The sequence below is a fragment of the Chrysochloris asiatica genome, unplaced genomic scaffold, assembly GCF_000296735.1.
Source record: "Chrysochloris asiatica unplaced genomic scaffold, ChrAsi1.0 scaffold00006, whole genome shotgun sequence".
Classification (NCBI taxonomy): Eukaryota; Metazoa; Chordata; class Mammalia; order Afrosoricida; family Chrysochloridae; genus Chrysochloris; species Chrysochloris asiatica.
This window is the reverse complement of record NW_006408524.1, coordinates 36,587,260-36,607,722: the sequence shown is the minus strand read 5'-3', so window position 1 is coordinate 36,607,722 and position 20,463 is coordinate 36,587,260. Positions and strand designations below refer to the sequence as shown.

Below are 20,463 nucleotides of genomic sequence, written 5' to 3'. Positions count from 1 at the left end.
CTGAACTTGTAACCTGTTAACTTCCCTAATAAACCCCTAACTGTGAGTACAGTATCTGGGCACTGTGTGGCCACTGTAATGAATTCTTGAGCCCAGCTGAGTAAAGAATGATATGGGAGAAATGGTTTGGTGACATGTTTGTACCGTTGGTATTAAGAGTTGGTATCATCATTTTTCTAATTCGTAATGCCAAGTATTAACATTTGGCACATACAGTACACCAAAAAAAAAAGGTCTCAGAGTCAATTTGAACTCCTACTGCCCCCTAGGGTTTCAAAGCTGTAAATCTTTACAGAAGCAGATTGCTGCATCTTTTACCCATGGGTGGAACAGCTGGTGGGGTTTGTTTCACCAACCTTTCACTAACAGTTACAGCTTACTCACTGGACCATCATGGCTTCTTCTCTTTTTTTAGTTTTTATTGTGAACTGTGTGATAGTTTACATGGGAGAACATCAGTTTTACACTCATCATTTCACTGCAACGATTACAGTCTCCTCTATACGCATCATCATTCAACAGTATTTGTTTCTATTCTGTTTTTTGTTTTTGTTTTGTTTGGTTTTATGTACACAAAAACACTCAGGAATATAGAATCATTTAAACAACTAAAGGGCACATTCTGCAAGCCTGCCTCCTAGCGCAAGCACACAGCCTTTCTCTTTCCATAAGTCTATAGCCCTCTCCATGTCCTCATGTCTGCCTCCATCTCTGATGTCGCTGCTTCTCTGGAAAGGGTCCCACATTCCGCTCGTGCTCTTTGCCCTTGATGGTCCTAGGGTCCTCTGTTCCTGGAATGTAAGATTAACTACTCCCCCTTTTTGTTACAAAACTTCTACCTTTAGAGTTATGACAGTCACAATTAGTCATAACTGTTCACTACTGAATCATAAGAACCTTATCCCCATCTCCTTTCACCAGACCCATCTAGACAAAATGAAAACTATTCAGTAGGGATTCTACCTTCCCACACACACTCTGACACCAACATTACTCTTGAAAACTTGTAAACTTTGTGCTTTAATAGTCCCCTCATTTTAGGTAGCCAATGTCTAAGTTACACATCCCTATTGACCACAGCTGTATACAGAGGGGTTAGCATTGATACTTCCATCATGGCTTCTTGCATATACAACCTGTTGTTGTTGTTAAGTGTCACTGAGTCAGTTCTAACTCAAAGCAATCCTGTATAGGTTTTCTGAAGAGCAGCTAGTAGGTTTGAACAGCCAACCTTGTGGTTAGCAGTTTAGGGCTTATCCAGGAGTCCTATGTTGTTGTTGTTAAGTACTGTCAAGTCGATCCTGACCCATAGCGACCTTGTATAGGGTTTCTAAGGAGCAGCTGGTAAGCTTGAACCGCCAACCTTGCAGTTCAAATGGCTTTGCAGTCTGGTGCATTAACCCACAGAGCCACAGCAGGAGTCCTATGTTGTTGTTATTGTGAAGTGCCATCGAGTCAATTCCGACCCATAGTGACCCCGTATAGGGTTTCCGAGGAGCAGCTGGTGAGCTTGAAGAGTCCTATGTTGTTGTTGTTAAGTGCTGTGGAGTCGGTTCCAACCCATAGCAACCCTGGACAGGGTTTCCAAGGCTGTAAATCTTTATGGGAACAGAAAGCCTCATCTTTCGCCCATGGAGCACCTGGTAGTTTCGAACTGCTGATCTTGCGGTTCACAGCCCAATTCATAACCACTACGCTACCAGAGCTCCTTGAGGAGTCCTATAGGCACCTAATAATTTGTTAAATACATAAAATGAAAACACAGTATTACCTCCTGATTCTAAGCAAATGTTTTACACATCAAGATTTTTTTCCAGTGACCCAGCTTTACCAGTTTATCTTCCTTTTTGATCTTTCACTGATATAGCAACAGACAGGTTGCCCTCACTACTATTTTCTTTGTCAAACCAATTCATTAAGCAACCAAGAGCCCTGGTGTGGTGCTATAGGATAAGCACTGGACTGCTATCTGTAAGGTCAGCGGTTCAATCCCACCAACCACTCCTCGGAAACCCTATACAAGGTCGCTGAGTCAGAACTGACTCAACGGCACTTACCAATAACAACAAAAGCAGAGGGAAGGAGAGCTTAAGAGTACAAGGTATAACAATAAAAACTATTGGGGGGAAATGGAAAAGTGAAGAAATTATTATAAACAGGAAAAAAAATTCATAACACTATTTTGAAGAGATTTTTAATTCATGAAAATTCTTTCTCATATGTGTTTATACATAGAGAACGATATGGAAGTAGGTATTCAAACTGTTTTTAAAGAAAAAAATAAACATTTTTCCACTGGTTGACTTGCTAAGAAGCACATAAGCATATAATATTTGAACAATTTTTATATTACACATACTATTTTTCTTACAAATATTCTTATCTTATTCACATGCAATTAAGACTTTTTCAAAATATTTATTCCTATCAAACTATGATCATAAAAGCTATTATAAAATGATACAACTCCACCATGTGAAAAACATGAAAATCCTGATTAAGAAATTAAGACCAACTAGCTAGGAGCTCTGGTAGCGTAGTGGTTACGAATCGGGCTGCGAACCTTAAGGTCAGTGGTTCAAAACTACCAGCCGCTCCGCGGGAGAAAGATGAGGCTTTCTACTCCCGTAAAGATTTACACCCTCGGAAACCCTGTACAGGGTCGCTATGGGTCGGAACCGACTCGACTGCCCTTAACAACAACAACAACAACAGCTAGTCAAAGTATGCTAATAGCCGGGATATGACTTAACTCACTTAGCTCACAAAGGATCTTTAAAACAGATTTGTATGTGGCAGATCTTTAAAAGAAAACTTAGATATGCATATGTATACAGCCATATTTAATTACTTAAGTGATGGTGGTGGGGGTTGTGTGCCATGGGGTTGATTCCAACTCAACATGACTCTGTATAGGATTTCCAAGGCTATAAATCTTTACAGGAGCAAAAGGCCTCATCTTTCTCCTAAATAGAGAGACTGGTAGTTTTGAAGTACCGTGGAGTCGGTCCTGACTCATGGTGACCCTGTACAGGGTTTCCGAGGCTGTAAATCTTTATAGAAACAGGAAGCCTCATCTTTCTCCCGCAGAAGAGCTGGTAGTTTTGAACTGCTGACCTTGAGGTTAGCAGCTCGATACATAACCTCTATGCTACCAGAGATAATTCCTGGGTGATGCAAGTGGTTCAACATTCAACTAACAGCTAAAAAGTTGACGGTCTGCACGTACCCAAAGGTGTCTCAGAAGACAGACCTGGTAATCTGCTCCTGAAAGGTCACAAGTCTGAAAACATGGAATAGTTCTCTTCTGCATACATAGGGTCACCATGAGTAAGAATCAACTTCTAGACAACTAACACCACACACAACACAGAAGGACTGAGAATCTTCTTAGGTACGGCAATAAGTGCTTGCACCCTTATTCTTAAAAGGGTCAAGATAGTGTGAGAAGTCATATAATAAACATCTACAATTTAGTTTAAAATGGTTCAACCACAAAAACTTAAAAGTTAAGAGACAAAGCAAATATGACAAGATAGTAACAAATCAAGCTAACTGTCATATGGGTGCTAATGGTAATTTTCCAACATTTCTGCATGCCTGAAAATTTATATTAAAAATGTATTAACAATAATCATTAGTATGTTTATTCTTTTACAAAATACATCATAAAAATATGTGCCCCGGCATTTCAATGAAGTACTTCATATGACTCTTCTACTCATAGTCTTTGTAACTCTCATCAAATGACATTTTTGTCCTGCTGGGTCTGGGTAAGAGACACTGGGAGAAGATGTTCATAAGATCATAAGATTCAATTGTGAGTGGTTCAGAGTTAATTATGATTGTGAAAATTTGGAACTCTAATGTGTATCCAATGATCCATCTCAGATGTAGGAATGGGGGACTTCCACTCCCATCAAAGTAGAAGACTCAGGAATCCCTGCACAGTGAACCTCTTCACACCAGGGACAGAAAGCTATGACACATGAGAAAAGTAAAGAAACAGCAGCAGGACAATCAAGAGGCAGAGCACCAGGCAGAGCAGTGGACTTTCCTGTTCACAGAGCAAAGAAGGCTGAGTGACTCTGGACAGGAGGCTTCCTTGCAGGTGGGGTGCCTCCAGACCCTTAATTGAAGGAACTAGGTTTGCTGTCCTATGGTACCAGAGCCCGGTTCATTCAAGCTGAGGCTTATGGTACAATGATGGACCCTGTGGACATTTTTCAGCAACCCTAAAAGAGCTGTGTAACATTTCTGGAACAGGGCATGAGCCAGACGGAGGGCTAGAAAGAAGCCTGTCTCTGGGCACAACAGAGAAGAGCTGTCTTGACTGAAAGAGCTGTGCTTGAACATTTCAAACCCTGAATTGTAAACTGTTAATGTCCCTAATAAACCCCATAATGTGTTTTTGTTGTTGTTAGTGCCACAGAGTCAGTCCTGACACCCAGCCATCCTGTATAAGGTTTCTGAGAAGTAGCTGGTGAGTTTGAACTGCCGACCTTGAGATTCAAACCAACCTTGTGTTCCAGTGCTTCTCTCCAGCACTACACAGCACTCCATAATGTGAGTATGGTGTCTAAATTCTGTATGACCTGCAGTGAGTTACTTACTGAACGCAGCTGAGCAGTGAGAGCTATGGGAGGAGTGTCTGATTGATACTCAGTTTTGCAGCACCATGTACAATACGTTGTTAGAGTCCATAGGGAAAAAGATGTTATAACTATTAAGACTTATGGAGAACTGGTGTGGCACCATAGAATAAGCACTCAATCGCAAGGTTGGTGTGAAATGCAGGGTAGGCGGTTCAAACTCACCAGCTGCTCCTCAGAAACCCTATACAGGGCCACCATGAGTTGGAACTGACACGACGGCACTTAATAACAGCAACACTCCAAAAGAAAAAAGACATGCGCAAGCCATTCAAAAAGGACATACTAATGATCAATAAGCATATGAAAAAAAATTAATAATCAATCTCTCTAGTAATCCAAGATATCCAAAATTTTAAATCAAGAATACAATTGTTTACCTATATGGGACAGGTTACAACGCAAACATTACACTGCTCCAGCAACGTTACAAAGCTTTTTAGGGCTGCTGAAAAATACCCACGGGCACATATTCTACCATAAGTCAAATTCGGTTATGTTTAAAAAAAAAAACACTAGATATAAAATTAAAAAGAATAATGTATGCTGTTGAGATTTGTTGATATAATTTTTTAATAAATTAGCCATTGCTTTCTATCTTACTAAATATATTTAATCAGAATAGAAGTTGAATTTCATCTAACGCCCTCTTGGTGGTAGTTAAGTCATAGCGACCCTGTACAGGGTTTCCGAGGCTGTAAATCTTTATGGCAGCAGAAAGCCTCATCTTTCTCCCACAGAATAGCTGGTAGTTTTGAACTGCTGACCTTGCGGTTCACAGTCCGATTCGTAACCACTGTGCTACCAGAGCTCCTTGGTAGTTACCATAAAACTCAGAAGTTTGTTTTTTTTCTTCTAGTAACCAAGTAATGTCATGATACAAATACATTTCTAAACAATGAGCTATCTTTGCATATCTGCAATGAACCCCACTTATTTGGAGTATTATCTTACTTTCATGAACTACTGCCTGACAATTTTATTTTAAATTGTTACATTAATATTCATAAGTAAAAGCATTCTGTATATATAGTATCAAGACATGAAACATTTTTTATACATTATCCTTTTTCTTAAAAAGTGCCAGAATATTGAAGAAAAAAATATTAACTGTGGTTATTTTGGGTGATAAAATTACTAGTGATTAATATTTTCACTTACACTTATCTTTATTTAAGTCAAGATATGCCAAAGTGACAAAATAACCTGACCCCAGCCACCATCACAGATAAGTTCAATTTGTGGTTAGAAGATAGATGATTAACAGTCTGAATCCTAGTATAAGGAAACTTTCACTAACTTCGGTAGCCGTGCAAATTTCACATTGTTATTTTTAAGTGTCATTGAGGCAGTTCTGACTCACAGCACCCCTGCATAGGGTGTTTCCAAGGAGCTGCTGGTGGTTTTGAACTGCCAACCTTGCCATTAGCTGTCCAATGTTTATCCTACAGTACCACACCAAGGCTCAAATTTCATATTCGTGCCTATTATACTTCATGAATCAAAAATGTTAAACAATTATGTCTGATAAGCACTAACTTGCTAAAAATAAGGTCAGCAGTTCAAAACACCATCCAATCTAGAAAATCCTATACAAAACAGATTATAAATCAGAACCATTTGATGGCACACAACAACACAAAAACAATGTAAACTTCACATTGTTGTTAAGTGCCAGAAAGTCAGTGCTGATTCACAGCGACCCTGTATAGGGTTTCCGAAGAGCAGCTGCTGAGTTTGAACTGCCAACCCTTGCGGGTAGCAGTCCAGTGCTTGTCCTATTGTGCCACACCAAGACTCCAAATTAGTGCCTATTATTTGGTTGAATATTCTGAATTATTAGACATAATTTCTAAAGCTTTTTGGTTCATAAAATATAAAATAATACACCAAATTTATTTTTCTAAAACCTTAATGTAATAAATATCCGCTAGTTGTAAAGTATATATATCATCTCAGTTTCTTTTCTATATCTTTGTTGTTTTCCACCCTTCAAGCTGTGGCAACCTCTCCTGATTTCTACCAGGATTAGACTATTGCAACAGTCTAAGTGTTGAGTATGTAGGTACTACTCAGAGAAAAGTTTGTTAGTAATTAACATCAGTGTAGAAGTAGCTGATTACATTAATAGTTGAATTCTTATTAAACACCAATAGTATTTCTCAGCTGAGAAAATTTCTGAGGAAAAAAACCCGACATTTCAAATAAACAGAGGAAATCAAGAAAAAAACTGCAAAATACAGTATCATGGCTTGAAGGAACATTAGGTAATACATAAGACCATATCTTAAAGTCTGACCATTATTTCTCAAAATTTATACAATAACTGAAAAGAGATAAATTGTTATTTCTTACTTAACACTTCCACTAAAACTCAAAAGCAAATCTCCACATGCATGTTGTCATACACAAGTCTAGCCTGAACAATACAAAGAATCACACACTGTCTCCAGCCAAACTACAGCCAGACTAAAAATAGATCCAAGGTTTCAAGAGCAAAACCAATTCAGGTTTAAATGGAGTAACAGCCAAGAACACTCCAACAACACAGGGCTAAGGTCAAGAACAAAGCTGGATTAACCTTAGGGGTTTCACGGATGAGTCCGAATGAAAAAGTTCCTCAGAAATTGAAGGAAACAGTGCAATAAATCAACTGAAGAGTTACTCCAGTTGATGTATATAGCAGTATGGTGCTAATTTAAAAGTATATTGTGAACATCATTAACCCATAAAGTTCCCGGAAGAAAGTATTTAACAGTTGAACACAGAAGAATTATCTTAATGAACTTTTCTGATGCGTGTTATTTCTGAATATGTAATGAAATTATCAGTCTATCACTACTCTACTCTAACAGTGAGACTGAGGTAGTTTATTCAAAATATTGTGGTTAGTGGCCCTCTTTAAACATGTACAGCTAAATATACAACTTTATAAAACTCCCTTACCAAATTCTTACTCATACTTCAAATTTCCAAGCTAGCATGAGAAATCATACAAACTGAGAAACATAAAATCAACATCAGTCTACTATCATAAACAAAGTTTTATTTGCTTATCTGCTTCAGGAATACAAATTTCAAGATGTATTCAAATGAAATTATAGTAAAAACCATGTAAAAAGAGATAGACAATAAAACCCATCGTTAACTGGCTATGTCAAAATGACATCAATCTGAGGACTGTAATCATTGCAAAGCAAAAAAAAACAATCGGGATGAGTGTAAAGCCAATTTTCTCCCCTGTAAACTACCACTCAATTCACAATAAAAACTTTTTGAAAAAGATATCAATTAAGTCAGATTTTTTTTGTGAAAAAAAATTAAACAGAACAGTCTTGACCTGATTTCAAGCAAAATATTTAATTCCAGTGTGATTATCACTTTATTGTGATAGTTTAAATTTATCCCAAATAACTTTATCTTAGCAATTTTGTACTTTTTTCCTTAATTTTAATGGAAAGAACATTCAACATTCATTCATTCATTCAACAGACATTTACTGAGGCCTACTAAGTGTCCTAAGGAGCTCTGGTAGTGTAGTGGTTATGAACCTCAGGGTCAGCAGTTCGAAACTACCAGCTGCTCCGCGGGAGAAAGATGAGGCTTTCTACTCCCGTAAGGATTTACACCCTCGGAAACCCTGTACAGGGTCGCTATGGGTCGGAACCGACTCGACGGCACTTAACAACAACAATAAGTGTCCTAAGGAGCTCTGGTAGCTTAGTGGTTACAAATCCGGCAGCAAACGGCAAGATCAGCAGTTCAAAACTACCAGCTGTTCCGCGGGAGAAAGATGAGGCTTTCTGCTCCCGTCAAGATTTTACAGCCTCGGAAACCCTGTGCAGGGTTTCTATGAGTCCAAAACAACTCCACTCCACGGCACATAGCAACAACAACTAAGTATCCTGGTAGTGTGGTAGTTAGCTTAGCTGCTAGCTGCAAGGCCAGCAGTTCAAATCTGCCAGTTACTCCCCAGGAGAAAGATGAGGCTTTCGGCTCCCATAAAGATTTAGAGTCTCAGACACTACATGCAGGTTCCCAACTAACTCAACAGTATACAACCACCACCACCACTACATGTCCTATTGTGGCATGGTAGGATAAGCACTGGACTGCTAACAGTAAGGTCTGCAGTTCAAACTCACCTGCAGCTCCTTGGAAACCCTAAACAAAGGTGCTAAGAGTCAGAATAGGTTTTGCACTTTACAACTAAGTGTCAACTAAGGTGTCACAATGGGTTTGCCTTGAGCTGCTAACCACAAGGTCAGGCATTCAAATCCACAAGCTGCTCCTTGGGAAGAAGAGAAGGCTTTCTGCTACCATAAATATTTACAGCCTCAGAAGCCTTACACAGGGTCACTAAGAGTCAGAACGGACTCCACTGTAAGCAGCAGCAGCTCTATTCCAGCCCTTAGCTCCATATTCAGGCATTTAAATTCTAAGAAAAATGAATGTACAAGCAAATAAATAAATACACAATATGCGGGGTTGAGGACCAAGTATTATTTTCACCAGGGTAATTAAATTCACTAGGTCTTTTGTTAAAATTTCATCAGGGAAATTGGGAGGGTTTTTTCTTAAGTATAAAAAACAAATTTACAGACTTTTGGGGGTGGTGATGGGGACTTGTACATATTTTTTAAATTTCTCACTGTGAATTATCTTGGAGCAAATACAGGTATTAGAGATGGGTTGCCCCTCAGTTGCATGAAAAAGCTCATTGCAAAACTGCTATCTTATCCTGAAGTTGTAAAGCTATCGTAAAACACTTTTAATTACCTTTCAGTTACATTTCACCAAACTAGCTTCTTTTTCATCCTTTAATCGCTCCCTATTATTTGTTTTACTTTGACAATAGGTCTCAAGGCTGAAAGATGGCCAAACTGGCTGAAAGCTAAATTTAGTCTTGTTAGTGTTATTTCTTCACTCTGGCCTGTCAAGACAAGGAAAAGCATGAAGCAGCAGCAGAGGACATTTGTGCGGAGACTCTCAATCACATAAGTGCCCAGGATCTAAACGTGTCTTCCAAGTCTGTTCGAGAGTTTGCAAAAAAGATCATACAAGAAGAGTAGGAGAGAGTGGACTTTCTCTTAAACAACACGGCCATGGCGTGATGCCCTCAATGCCTTCAAGGTGCAGTTTGGCATTTACCACCTGGGTCACTTCCTCTTCAAAAACTTGCTGCTGGACAAACTGGAACGCCTCAGCCCCTCTGCAGATCATCAACCTCTCCCATGTTGCGGGTCACAGAGACTTTGTCAATCTGCACTAGAATTAACAGTATGACACTAAAGCAGTCTACTGCCAGAGTAAGCTGGCTGCTGTCCTCTTCACCCAGGAGCTGAGCAGGCAGCTGCAAAACACAGATGTGACTGCCAACTCACTGCACTCAGGAGTCGCCAGGACACAGTCATGTACAACTCTGCCTTATAACACAGGTAGTCAGTAGGAGTCCTGGTATGGCACTGTAGGACAAACACAATGTCGGCAGTTCAAACCCACAAGCCGCTCCTTACAAACCCTAGACAGGGTCGCTGTAAATCAGAACTGACTCCATGGCACTTGACAACAGTGATATTTCTGAGGGCAGCATTCTGGTCTGACCAGTACGTGTTGCTATTGTTGGTACGTGCCATAAGTCGGTCCCAACTAATAGCGATGCTGTATAAGGTTTCCAATGAGCAGCTGCTGGATTGGAACTGCGAACCTTGTGGTTCAAACAGACCTGTAATGTCACACCAGAGCTTACCATGTGCCTAACACAATACTACAGCCCATCTGTCAGTCTCTCAATTTGCACGTGGTGCTTTGATGCTAGAAGACATGCCACCAATATTTCCAACACCAGAACCACCCATAGGGGATAGGTTTCAGCAGAGCTGTCAGACTACAACAGAGTATGAAGAAAGGCTTAGTGATCTACTTCTGAAAACTAGTCAATGAAAACTCTATGGATCACAACACATTATGGCCCAATAAACTGCTGGAAGGCAAGCCATGCATGTATAATGGAAGGCACTCAAAATACAAGAGATAATAACAATGGACTCAAGCATGCCTACTATTATAAAGATGGTAAAGAACCGGGACAATGTTCTGTTCTGTTATATATAGGGTCACCGACTTGAGTAGGAACCAATGTGATAGCAACTAACAATACACAGTAGATGTTATTCACATTTAGTGAACAAATTAGTCCATAAAATCTATTTCCAGTAGAAATTTTTAACTAGTGCCTTATAAAAATTATCATAAACATGTTTTCATTTTAAGAACTGTTTTAAGAATTTACCAGGATTGATTAAAAAGCAATGAGATTTCTTAAACCAAAAATATTTCAGAATATGCACATATAAGTAACTGTTGTTGTTGTTGTTGTTATGTGCCGTGGAGTCGGTTCCGACTCACAGTGACCCTGTACAGGGTTTCAGAGGCTGTGATTCTTTACGGAAGCAGAAAGCCTTATCTTTTTCCCACAAAACAGCTGGCAGAATCGAACTGCTGACCATGAGGTTCACAGGCCGATTCGTAATCACTATGCTACCAGAGCCCCTTACAAATAACTATAATTCTCCAATAAGTCACCTTTTTCAGAACATGATATGGAAATTTCCTTCTAGAAATACTTTGGAATCAGTTCATCAGCCAGGCAAGATACTACTGTCATTACTAATTTGCAAGACATGCCCATGGCATTTTTTTTTTCACTCCTTTTAGTCTATCCCCTGCCTTCCCTGCAAACTGCATCAATGGCCACGGGTCAAATACCACTCCACCTGCACAGTATGCATCACCACAATCAAGCCTATATTCACTCAATTTCAACCACTTTTTAAATGTTTTAAAAAAAAAAGTAATACCCGTTAGTCTACTATTTGCTTTAATTCAGAGTTCTATCTTTCAGGGAAAGCTGTCAAGTCACTGGCTCTGCCACCAAATGGCAAATTCATGACTAGCACTAGAAACTCTTCCCCATAATATAATTAATTATTTATCTTCCCTTCAAAGAGCTCATGGCTCTCCTTTTCCATGACTGCTCAACTAACTAACTCAACATTGTCAATTTCACTTCAATTTCTTAATTTAAAGACTCTCTTACAGTGTTTTCCTTCTCACTTTACTCTCTATTCCACAGTTAAACTATAAATAACACTAATCAAAAGCAAATAAATATGAGTATATCTAACAGTATGATTAAATGAAACTATAAAGCACCATTTATAATCTGCAAAACTCTATATATATACTGGTAGTTATTACATGAAAAGTCATATATTTGTAGTAGCCTTATAGCCTCGGAAACCCTGTACAGGGTTGCTATGGGTCGGAACCGACTCAACAGCACTTAACAACAACAACAGGATACACAAACTGGGATCTTAAACCTCCAAATTTGTAAATGCTTACTTTCTACTCCTATTCCTACTAATGAAAAGCTGCAGAATGTAGGAAGAAAGCAAAAGGGCATTAAGAAAGAAGGAAAAGACCAGAAGACATCCTGAAATTTGCTCTCCAATGTAGAAATGCTAAAGCAAATGGAAGAAAAGAGGAAGTAAAAGAGCTGAAAAGAAAATTTCATAGACCAGCTCGAGAAGTCCAAGTTTTATAATGAAATCTGTAAATTCCTGGAGTTAGAAAACCAAAAGAGAAGCACACACTCAGCATTTCTCAAACTGAGGAAACTAAAGAAAACATTCAAACCTCAACTTGCAATATTGAAGAATTCTATGAGCAAAAATGATACAGAAAGCTTCAAAAGAGATGGAAAAAATACACAGAGTCACCGTACCAAAAAGAAACGGTCACTGTTCAACCATTTAAGAAGTAGCATATGATCAAGAGCCAATAGTACTAAAGGAAGAAGTTCAAGGCACACTAAAGGAACTGACAAAGAACAAGGCTCCGAGAACTGATGGAATGCAAACTAAAATCTTTCAACAAACTGATGCAGCACTGGAGGTACTCACTCATTTATGCCAAAAAATATGGAAGACAACTACCTGGCCTACTGATTGAAAGCGATCCATATTTGTACCTATTCCCAAAGGGAGGTGACCCAATGGAATGCAGAAATGATCAGACAGTATCATTAATATCACATACAAGTAAAATTTTACTAAAGATAATTCAAAAACAGCTGCAGCAGTACATTGACATGGCACTGCCAGAGAAGGTCAAGTGAGAGTCAGACGATGGCATGGAACAAGGGACATCATTGCTGATGTCAGCTGAATCTTGGCTGAAACCAGATAATACCAGAAAAATGTTTACCTGTGCTTTACCCGACTATGCAAAGTCTTTTGACTGGGTGGATCATGACAAGTTATGACAAACATTACAAGGAATGTGTATTTCAATAGACTTAATTATGCTCATGAAGAGCCTGTAAGTAGACCAAGAAGTGGTTGCTCAAACAAAACAAGGGGACACTGAATGATTTAAAACCATGAAAGGTACGTACCAGGACTGTATTCTTTCACCGTACTAATTATTTAACCTGTAGGCTGAGCAAATAATCCAAGAAACTGGATTATGTGAATAACATGGTATCAGGATTTCAGGGAGACTAACAACGGAGAAAAGGTTGAAGTTGTCAAGGACTTCATTCTTCTTGGATCAACTATCAACGTTCACAGAAGCTGCAGTCAAGTGATCAGACGATGTATTGCACTGGGCAAATCTGCTGCACAGGAACTTTTTTAAAGTGTTGAACAGCAAGGATGTCAGCTTGAGGACTAAGGTGCACCTGACCCAAGCCATGGTATTTTCAATAACCTAAGATGGATGCGAAAGCTGGACAGTGAATAAGGAAGATCGTAGAATTGATGCCTTTGAATTGTGGTGTTGGAGGAGAATACTAAAAGTGCCATGGACTGCCTAAAGAACCAATAGATCTGTTTTGGAAGAAGTGCAGCCAGAGTGCTCCTTGGAGGCAAAGATGGCTAAACTTCGTCTTTCATACTTTGGACATATTGTCAGGAGGGAACAGTCGTTGGAGAAGGATGTCATGCTGGGTAAGATGGAGGGTCAGAGATAGAGAGGAAGACCCCCAACGAGATGGATCAGCCAGGTGGCATCATTGATGGAGTCAAGTGTGGCAGCAGTAGTGAGGTTGGCCCAGGATCGGACATTGTTTCGTTCTGCTGTGCACAGGGTCGCTATGAGTCGGTTCCGACTCAATGGCTGGCACCTGACAACAACAACAATGTGCAATATGCAGATGATATAATCTTGCTTGCTAGAAGAGAAGAGGATTTAAAATACTTACTGATGAAGATCAAAGACTACAGCCTTCAGTATGGGTTGCACCTCAGTATAAAGAAAACAAAAATCCTCACCACTGGAGCAATAAATAACATAAGTGGTGAAAAGATTGAAGCTTCATTATGCTTGGTTCCACTAACACTCATGGAAGGAAGCAGCAGTTAAGAAATCAAACAATATATTGCACTACACAAATGTGCATCATAAGACCTCTTTAAAATATCCTAAAACAAAGATATAAGTTTGAGAACTAAGGTGCGCCTAACCCAAGCCATGGTATTTTCAATATCCTCACATGCATGTGAAAGTTGGATAAAGAATAAGGAAGACTGTAGATGAACTGATGCATTTGAGTTATGGTGTTAAATAAGAATACTGAAAATACCACAGAAAAACAAGCAAATCTGCGGTGGAAGTAGTACAGCCAGAATACTCCTTAAAAGCTAAGCTGACAAGACTTCGTCTCTCATACTTCAGACATATTATCAGGAGAGACCCGCCCTTCGAAAAGGACATCATACTTGGTAAAGTGGAAAGTCTGCGAAAAAGAGGAAACCCCCCAAACAAGATGGACTGAGAGCAGCAATGGGCTCAAGTGTAATGACGATCATGAGGATGGTGCAGGACTGGGCAATGTTTTGTTCTGTTGTACACAGGGTAGCTGTGAGTTGGAATCAACCAGAGGGTGCGAGTGTTGTGGTGGTGGTGTGCCATGGAGTCACTTCCAACTCATAGAGACCCTGCATAGGGTTTCCGAGGCTGCAAATCTTTATGTGAGCAGAAAGCCTCATCTTTCTCCCACAAAATGGGAGACCTTTGAACTGCTGACCTTGAGGTTAGCAGCCCGACTCATAACCATTACATTACCAGAGCTCCTTTGAGGGCATGATGGCACCTAACAGTAACAACACTCCTACTCCAGAACTTATGCTCATATTTACTCAAATAAAATAAATGCAATTTTATTATTTCTAGCAATTAATGTTGCAACTTTTGATTATAAACACATAGCACAGTAAACTAGCTAAGAAACTATCCTTTATCAATTTCAACGGAAAACTGGTCAACAAACTTTGGAACAATTCATTTGATAGTTAACTGAGTCTTATATAAGTATTGTTACCTCCCTACCTAGGATTCGCAGGATAGTTATAAAAGTCTAAAAGCAACTTATTAATATTTCAAAATGCTTAATGAATAATGTCTATTTGTCTGGCATTAAGTAGTAGGTCTTTTTTAAATTTTCCATCTATTTGCTTTTGTTGCCAATTCCACAAACCAGATACAGTGACATTACTAAGTGGCTGCTGATCAGAAGCGCAGGAGGACAGCTATAAGTGTGCTAACTTGGTCAAATACAGTAAAATAGTTATTTAATAAATATAATTTATTTATAAGCTCCCTGAAATATTTGAATTATTGGAAACAATACAAAGGCTCTTTAAAATGTATGAAAAAAGGTTGGCAATACTCAACTTGTCAAAAAAAAGCTAAACAAGGATGTATGCAGAGCGGCATGCAAGACTCCTTCTAGATAACTGTGTCCTTTTACTCCCCTTATAAAATCCTCTTAACATCCTTTGAAAGGCAATTGATCTTTGTTCTAGATCTGGTCTGTAGCCTTTGCAATGTCCATGAATATAGAAAAAAAAGCTTAAATAGTTTAAGTATGAAACGGTCCCAAGCATATTTTAATTACACATTAGTAAGTATCATTATTTTTTACTAAGCATTTAGTATGTCCAAAACTAAGGATGGGGGTGGGGGTGGGGGTGGGTGTATCCTTTTAAAAAGACTATTCCTTACAACACAACTAATCACTGCATCTCAAGATTTCCCAAAGGATAGTACAAGAAACTACTCTTCTAACAACAGAAATTATATGTACATGCTAAATAACTGCAAAATGCAGCAAACTCTACCATCCTCTTTGAGAAAGTCTCCCAGAGAAGAAATTGATTTAATTTATTTTAGGTAAATATCTTCTAACTTTGTCTGACCCATGAATCATTTTACTTCTTTAACGACTACTAACAGCAATTAGTAGCGTAGTGGTTACGAATCGGGCTGCGAACCTTAAGGTCAGCGGTTCGAAACTACCAGCCGCTCCGCGGGAGAAAGATGAGGCTTTCTACTCCCGTAAAGATTTACACCCTCGGAAACCCTGTACAGGGTCGCTATGGGTCGGACCCGACTCGATGGCACTTAACAACAACAACAACAACAGCAATTCTAAAAGAGCTGTTGTTGATGGTTGCCCCATCTGTATCTTCTGTGTCAACCTCAAAATTAAGAATCAGTATTGTTAGTACATGAAACCAGACACAGCAGCAGAAGCAATTTTAATTTACTGCTCACTTAATGCCCCACCTCGACACACAACCCAAGTAAGTAATACTTCAAATAACTACAATTTTATTCACTATTTTCAAAAGTACAAGACAAGTGACAACCATATGAAATTTTTTATTTAAAAACACCTCCAGGGTATGCCAATGTACAGGAACAAATCAAGCAAATTTTTCCACATCTTCTATATTGTTGCTGCTGTTAAATGCCATTGAGTCAGTTCCTACTCACAGTGACCTGTATAAGGTTTTCCAAGGAGTGGCTGGTGGATCTGAACGATTACCTTTTTAATTAGGAATCCACTGCTGATCTTACAGTGCCACACCAGGTCCTGTAGTGTTACTGTTAGTTCTTTGTAATAATAAATGCTAAGAATGATAACTCTAATAGCTTCCGAAATATCAAGAAAAGTAGAAGTGGTTAGTGAAGATTTATTAATAAATATTTCATTATATTCTAATGTGAAAATTCAGATTCATTTAAAGGCACTCTTAGTTAAACAAACATCCCACCCCCCAACTAGTTGGGCTATATCAAAGTTGGCTGTTATTTAAAATAACAGGAGGGAGGTAATATTAAGCAATCGTTAAGTATACTATGAAAACATTTTTGGTAAATGAAGAAGCAATAGTAAGAGTAAGAAGTCCTAATGGGCAAGGACTGTAAGAGGAGAAAAAGGGGGGTAAAATTAACGGGACATTTTAAAAACTTCTCATTGATTTTTGGAAAATGCAAAAATCAGAATTATAAAAATTAGCTAGCAATTTTTGTCTTCTACTAAGCCTAAATAATATAAATCAAAACCAAAAAGATTAAATTGAGAACTATAAAACTCTTATTTTCAAAATCAGAAAGTCTAGAAAAATTACATGGGCTGTATTTTCAATTCATACTAGCCTATCATATTTCACAAGTTTCAAAGTTTACTGTACATATTAGCTTGCGCAATTGAGTAAACTTCCCTTTTAACTTAACATAGCCTTCAACTGATCACTTGCATGGCTTCACATTTTTTAACAGGTTCCAATTAAAAATCTATTTTGACAAAATATAAAACTGAGAAGAGCTTTATATGAATGTTTATCCTGATGTTGTTGTTGTTATGTGCCGTGGAGTCGGTTCCGACTCATAGCAACCCTGTACAGGGTTTCCGAGGCTGGAAATCTTTACGGGAGCAGAAAGCCTCATCTGTCTCCCGCGGAACAGCTGGTAGTTTCGAACTTCTGACCTTGTGATTCCCAGCCCAATTTGTAGCCACTATGCTACCAGAGCTCCTTATTTATCCTGATAGTTATTATTATATATCTATATACTTAGTTTTTTAAAAGTACCTAAAAATAGTATGATATACTATTTTATACTATAAAAAAAATTTTGATAGCAAGTACCTAAAAAAATGATGCATTCATGTTTTTAGCAATGCGTCACATAAGAATGTATAATTTGGAACAAAAGGACCTAGATATCATTCCTTACTCCACCACTTGGTATATGACTTTGAACAAGCTACTTGAAGTCTCTCAGCCTGTTTTCTCATTTGCCTAAAGGGTAAATATCACCTATCTCAGGTTGAGATGCAAATGAACCAACCATATAATACAGACTCACCAAACACTTTCTGAGCCCCGCAATGTTTGCTTAACATAGCTCATCTAAAGGACAGGACATTCTTTATATCATGGCTCATTGTTATACATTTTGTGACCCAATAAAAATTAAATCTCATCTACCTAAAACCTTCTGTAAATTACCACTGAAACAGCAGCAATAAAAAAGGAATTCCAAATACTAATTTTTTAGGAACCAATACTAAGTAAACTTTACACACAAACACTACAAAATTGAACTATTACTGAGTTTTAAAAAAAAAGCTAAGAGAAGGTTAAAAGCCTTTCTTGTTGTTAAGCGCTGTCGAGTCAGTTCTGACCCACAGCGACCCTGCATAGGGTTTCCAAAGAGCAACTAGTGAGCTTGAACCGCTGACCTTATGGTTAAAACCAACTTTACAGTCCAGCTCATTAGCCCACAGCGCCACACATGATAATTTCCAGTCAACAAATGACAATATTCAACTAAGGAAGTAGCCTGTTTAAAAATTTATCAAGACAGCTGAATACTCTTTCAGAGGCAACTGAGTAGAATGGTCAGAGTTATACATGTACTGACACTTAGGAGATGGGATTCTAGTTTCAACTTTACTACTTTGACCTTAAGAAAAGTCTCTGGGCTTTCTTTTTCTAATCTATAACATATTTACTTAAAGTCACAGATAAATCCAAGTGCATTTAATCTAGGTCTTATTTTGGAGATGCAATCCAGTGCAGTGGTTAAGAGGATGGATCCAGCAGCAATTGCTGAGGTTAAAAACCTAGTTTTGCCACTTAAAAACACTGCACTGTACACACACAAAGCACTAAAGCGCATTTTATTATCACTGATGCTTTACAATTTTCACACAAAACTACAACAGAATCAAAGCTTAGAAAGTTCAGTATTTTCAAATCTAAACATTACCATTTTACTAGCAGACACTAATGGGTCATATTAATTAAAGTATTGTTGTTAAACACCATTGAGTCAGTTCTGACCCATAGTGACCCTGTTTAGGGTTTCCAAGGAGCAGCTGGTGAGAAACTCTAAAAAATGCTATGAGTAGGACTCATCAAGTACAAATAGATACAGCACACATTGTCGATACTGGCAACAAAATAAAGAATTCCATTATGGATCTATATACAGTATTAAGGTAATTATATAACTTAAAAACAACTTTTAAGCCAATGGATTTGGAGAAGAAAAAAAAATGTGGAAACACATTCATAAGGAAGTATAGCTACTAAAACAGAAACACAGAATATAGAAATCTGAATAGTACTCACACTATTAAGGAGTCCTGGTGTGGTGCAGTGGGCTAACGTGTCAGACTGCAAAGTCGTTTGAACTGCAAGTTAAGTGGTTCAAGCTTACCAGCTGCTCCTTGAAAAACCCTATACAGGGTCGCTATGGGTCGTAATCGACTCGACAGCACTTAACAACATCACTATTAAATGGAGTCCTGGTGTGGCACTGCAGGTTAATGCGCTGGACCTTGAGGTCAGTTTGAACAGAAAGGTCAGCAGTTCAAATTCACCAGCAGCTCCTCAGAATAAAATGTGCTAAAAAGTTTTTTAAAATTTTAGAAAAACAAAGAAAACTGAGTCGAAATTAAATACATTAAATCTGTGCTATGGATTGGACTATGCTCCCAAAAAATATGTTTCATCTTGGCGAGGCTATGATTCTCAGTATTATGTAATTGTCCTCCATTTTGTGATCTAATTTAACGATCCTATATTGTAAATCCTAGCCTCTATGATGTTAACGGGAGTCCTGGTATGCTGCTGCAAGATAAGCAGTGACTGCGTCGGTTTGAACTGCAACATCAGGGGTTCAAACTCACCAGCTGCTCTTCCTCGGATGCCCGATACAGGGTCTGTACGAGCTGGAACCAACTTGCTGCCACTTAACAACAACATTATATTAATGAATATGATGAGAGACAATCATGTTAATGAGGGAGGACACAATCTACAGCATTAGGTTGTATCTTTAATTAATCTCTTCTGAGTTATAAAAGGTTATTAAACAAGGAAGCCGAGATCAAGGGACCTCAATAACACCAAGACAGAAGAGCTGGGAGCAGAGCATGTCTTTTGGAGCCAGGGTTCCTGTGCTGAAAAACTCCTAGACCCAGAGAAAGGTGGAAGTCAAGACACATGACGATCTCCAAGGGTCACCAAGCCCACAGATGTTGAAGGGATACAAGATATTACCCCAGAGCTAACAAACAGAGAAAACCTTCCTCTACAGCTGGTGCCCTGAATTAGACTTCTAGCCTTCTAAACAGTGAAAGAATAAATTTGTTAATATTACCCATTTATGATATGTTCGTTAGAGCAGTAGCTGATAACTAAGTCAATCTGTAATTTGAAACCTTTCAAAACAGAAGTCACTAGGCCCAATGGCTGTGTAAGATATCTCTTCCAAAAATGTAAGGGAAAAATGTCACTATAACAGGGTTTGTTTGTTTTTTTTTGAAATAGAAAGGGAGCAAAGACTTTCCAAGTCCTTTTTATGTGGACCAGTTAAACCAAAATTTGACAAGAACTGCAGAGAAAAATGCCAATTTTACTCAAGGGAATAGGTGTTAAATATATAT

At 38.5% G+C, this 20,463-nt stretch overlaps 1 protein-coding gene and 1 pseudogene across 2 annotated transcripts in view; one reads left to right on the top strand and one right to left on the bottom strand.

Moving 5' to 3' along the window:
• The window catches only part of SNX13 (sorting nexin 13), a 163,061-nt gene that overhangs the window by 139,171 nt on the left and 3,427 nt on the right, over nt 1–20,463 (bottom strand). The gene's annotated exons all lie outside the window — the stretch shown is intronic.
• Nucleotides 4,573–10,101, top strand: LOC102839131 (annotated as a pseudogene).